Below are 5,121 nucleotides of genomic sequence, written 5' to 3'. Positions count from 1 at the left end.
AAGTGGTAAGATTTGTTGAAGTATAGTTTATCATTGCTAATAATTTTACACAATAGATCTATAACTTAACAGTCAATTTCATGTTCCAACCCTGTTTTTGTTGCTTTTTAGCTAGTTAACTGACATTTTTAAATCTAAGACTCTTCACCTGTAAAATAGCCATGATAAATTTCTAGTTCCAAGTGTGAATGTGAAGGTTAAATAGGATTATGTCCATTAGGTACTAAACGTCAATCGAACACTCAATAAATCAGCCTCCTTATATCAAAGAAAACATTTTGCATTTGGTTTTTTGGAATTGGCTAACTTCACTTAGCATTATCTTCTCTAATGGACAAACTGTAGATAGGGTAGAGGGCTTGGAGAGGGAGGGAGGGGGCTATAAATGATGGTGGGATTGATGATCATTATTATCCAAAGTACACTTATGAAGACACAAATTGGTGTTAATATACTTAGTGTACAACCAGAGATACAAAAAATTGTTCTCTATATGTGTAATAAGGATTGTAATGTATCCCGCTGTCATATATAAAAATAATAATATTTAATAAAAAGAGAGAGCACTCAATAAATAAACAGTAACAACAGAATATAGGCAGAGTAAATTAATTGAGATGACTTGAAAAGAGGTTGAATCCTATGATTATGATAATGACTAGAAAATTTTAAATACTAAAAAGTAAGTATGAGGGGCTTGGGTTGTGGCTCAGTCATGGAACGCTTGCCTAGCATGCGCAAGGCCCTGGGTTGGATCCTCAGCACCACATAAAAACAAGTGAATAAAATAAAGGTATTGTGTTCAACTACAACTAAAAAATAAATATTAAAAAAAGTAAGTACGAGTCCATATCAACTTTTGATAACTGTGATAATTTATTACTGTTACTTCAATACATTTTAAAATTACTTTGAGACTTAGTCTCAAAAATATTTTATCTTTGAAATTAATGTATTCTTTAAACAAATCATGTTGATTATTTGTTCATCCTTCATTAGATCAAAAATACTGAAAATATTTATAAGATTAAAAAATTAATTATATTTTAAAGTATATATCTGTATTTTGCAAATCACATTTCATTTTCCTAAGCAACAAAATACTTTAAAGATAAAAATTCTATTATGCTACCAGATATTATGTGCTTTGTTGTATTTATTGTCCAACTCTCCTCTATTTTACATATTTTTGTGTGTTGAAGTTAGTTCACACTCACAAAGCATTTAAATTGATTATGCACTGGATAATTTAAGAAAATGCAGTTGAAATTTGGTTTTAAAAAAGGGAGACATAAGACTGCTGTTACTGGAGCTCAAGAGCAGCACATGTTTTCCCCAAGAAGTCTCAAAACGATTAATAAAGTCTGCATTGCTATTACTAAAGTGCACGTTTGAGAGAAAATGTTAAAGTGAATTGCATAACCTTAAAAATCATTTAAGATGTGAAATGTAGAAAAAGTGTTGGTGGTTGGAGCTCATACACTGGAAAATGGGAGCAAGTCAAAACACTGGCACTAACACTCTGCTCTTGTTAAGAAAATGCCAAGGGATCTTTTCACAAGAGTAGCTCACAGATTGCAGCACAGTTACCTTAGCTGGCTCCTGATGTGCAGTATCACACCACATTTAAATTTCCATCTGTGGTGCCTGGAACTATTGTTCTCACTGTGAACTTTTTTCCTCCCAAAGTAAATCTACAGAATCTGAAAGACCGTCTTCCTGTAGTAGAACAACCAAGTAGACTTAAAGAAGTTATGAACTTTAGAGTCTTTCTATCAACCATGGAATAGTTTTGTGTTTCAAAACAAGCAAATTGGCATTCAAATTATGCATAGAAAACGCTAAATTTTGATCTATATTCAATCAGTTGTTTTTCTTGGGATGACTTCAGTGCTCCATTGCTAGACTATGCCTCTATGAGGAAAAATAATAAGATATGGCCCGATCTACACATTGTGATACCTGGTGATCCACATCTTTAGAGTTAACCTCAAGAAGATGATGGTTATAAAAATAACTGATTTGCTAAGGATAACTAACATACTGTTCTTAATAAAATTTAGTAGTCTAGGCAGTGTTTCATTGTGTATTAGCTGAATTATGAAGCCAAAATTTCACACACACACATACACACACACACACACACACACCTTAAAACCATTTTTCTATTTTTTGAACCCACACACATACATAATATTATAAATATATGCAAATATTAAATTTGTTATCTAATATATACTTAACAAATATACAATGTATAATCTTCATATTTTCTCTATATAAATTAACATAAAGAACAAAATATTTAACACAGTCAGACTTCAATAAATGTTGATTAAATAATATTATTATAAGGTTGCTATTTAAATGCATTTCTACTCAGTATTTGAATGTCAACACGATTCTTAATCTAAGTCAGTATTTATGGAGAGTTGCTGCTTTTAGAAGTTGCATGATCTGCAAAGACCTTGAAATGATCAGCCCAAGAAGCAACATTAAAGCAAATTCTACCTCTTTGCTCAGCAGTCCTGTTGCTAAGCAACTAACTGTTTATTCTCTCCTTTTGGGTCAGGACTGGGGGTAATGAGCTGATGTTGTGTGCCAGAGAAAGGAGTTAGTGGCTGACAATGAACTTTAAACTTTTGGGCTTTGTGTTGTTTTCAAATTTGGTGACCTCTGGCTAATTCTGAGCATGTTAATCTGCTTCTTCAGGGTTGTTTCTTTCAGATCATTAAATTAAAAATTATATATAGGAGCCTTTGCAAAGTGTCTACTTCCTGAAATAAACATAGTCCAAATAATATGACAAAGCAATTGGACCTCAAGACAAATATTTCAAACCTTCCTAATAAAAGTAGCATAGAAATATCTACTTTGCCACAGAAAGTGAGACTTTTTTCCAATTTGTTTTCTGGTTTCTTTAAGAAATGAATGGCAGAAGTGATTGGCAAGGCATTACATACATTTCCAAAGCCAATTCTTATGACATAATATAGTTCTACAAATAAAAATGTCTATAAAGATGCATAAGTTATTTCTGTAGGAATAGAAGGGATGAGTTACATGCCATTCCATTTTGATGAACTTGAATCCAGTTTCTAATCAACAAGATTGCCCTATACAATAAACTACTGATTGTGCCTGCTGGCGTTAACAGTAATAGGACAAGATGTGTGGCACAATTTTCTCCATTCAGCTATTCATTTTCCTACTGCTTCCAAGGAGTCTTTATATCCTGTGATCCTTCTCAAAGTTATCCTGATCAATTGTGCTAAATGTGCCCAGTAGAGCCGTTGAATACACGGACAACTCTTGTTGATTGCTAAGTAGTGTCAGTTTGGCCTCAGTTCCTCATTTCTGTCAGAGTTCTCAAAATACGAATTTTGTTTCAGGGTGTTTTTTACACCCTTTTAAGATAATGCAGTCTACTCAAAACCCACTTAGTTTTATGCACAGCACTAAATATAAGAAATAAATGTACAGAAGCTGATATCCTCCGGCCATATTATCTCTATCAGTTTAGTCTCTTTGAACTCTGCAAATTCATTTTTTTTTTCCTGCCAGTGCTAACTAGAGACCATATGATGTGTTATATTCAGTTGGAACAAAAACCTTTATAAGAACAGTAATAGGATAGAAAACATCAACAAAACCTCTACTTTTTCAGGCTTCATAGTCTCTAGCTCTGACATTTGGACTTGAAATTTAAAGAGAATCTATTAAGCTGCAGTGAGAATTGTTTATCAACTCCAAAAGGCTTTCATTTGGAGAAATCCAAGTTCCCATTTTCATAGCAAGTTTATAACTCAACATAAATGTCAAGGCATAGAGAACACTGAAACACAGCATGGATATTTATTTGAAAAAAATCACTTGATAAATTTCACAATGTGCTGTTTTGTTTATTTTTAAAGAACCTGTCAAACCATATTGTTGGATTAACTAAATACTATAGTTTTCCTGTGGTAGAGATTGCTATGTATTCCACAGTTATAATGTGCCTTTCTTCCCACTACATTGTGTGTGGTAGTGGATGCTTTCGTGGCTACTCTTTGTGCATTCTTACTGATGTGCTGTTGAGAATACTGTGAGGAGGCATGCCACATACCTGTATTTATTATTCACTAACCATTTTGACAGCTCAGTTATGCCTCATTGAAACAACCCATCCTTCCGAAATATCACTTCCATGGTACAAACTATAGCATTGGCCAGATGCTACCTGTATTTCTAGTCACTGATGATGCCAATTGCAAAGACATAACTAAAGATTATTAACTATTGATGTGGAGCTAAAAAAATAGTTTTCCTTCAAACATTCTTCTAAAACTTAGAATTGGAGTAGGTTTTCCTTCTCATGTTTTTTTCTCTAGTATTAGTAAAAAAAAAAAAAAGACTGCTAAAACTTGATCTATGTAAAGTCTGTGGTAAAAGCTCTATATGTGTAGTTACATTTCATCCTCAAGATAGCCATTCAAAGTAAGGTTAAATATAATGCCTACTCTATTGGTAAGAAACATAAAGCCCAGGGACGTTGTGTGGCTAGTCATAGTGGAACTGGACAGCATCATTATGCACCATTTTTTGCTAACTGCTAGGAAGCATAGAAGGAGGCATCAGCACTAGAATGCTTATTTATTCAAAAATTTTCTTTTACATATTTTTGGTGTTGATTATGGCCAACATTAATCTTAGCTTCCAAAATTATATAAACTTACATTTTAATGTTAATTAAAGAGCCAAATAAAGAAGCCTTAGAAGCTTTGTAACTATGAACTATTACAACTTGAAGAATATTTTGCTAGCATTCAATTCTAGTATACATTATAGGAGAAGGGAATCTGAGGTCTGTAATAAAAGTTGTTTTTTTTTTTTTTAACTCACATACTACTTAGAATCAGAGCCAGGCTGTTAAATAATTGTGTATCTTTCATAGCTATACCATAAGACAATTTCCAGGGTAATTTCACTATAATTTTTAGTAGATATTTTCTACCTGAGTGCCTATGTTCAGCCAATGTTCATTCCACATAAACTTGGGCAGAATATTCACATGCATACATATATGGGTATTTAATTAAATTCCAACAACTTCCAGAAAATGTTTTGAGGCAGTTATAT

This window comes from Marmota monax, unplaced genomic scaffold, assembly GCF_021218885.2.
Source record: "Marmota monax isolate L192 unplaced genomic scaffold, Marmota_monax_Labrador192_F-V1.1 WCK01_AAM20220418_F8-fsc00018, whole genome shotgun sequence".
Taxonomy (NCBI): domain Eukaryota; kingdom Metazoa; phylum Chordata; class Mammalia; order Rodentia; family Sciuridae; genus Marmota; species Marmota monax.
The sequence above is the reverse complement of the archived record's forward strand: the minus strand, read 5'-3'. Positions refer to the sequence as shown.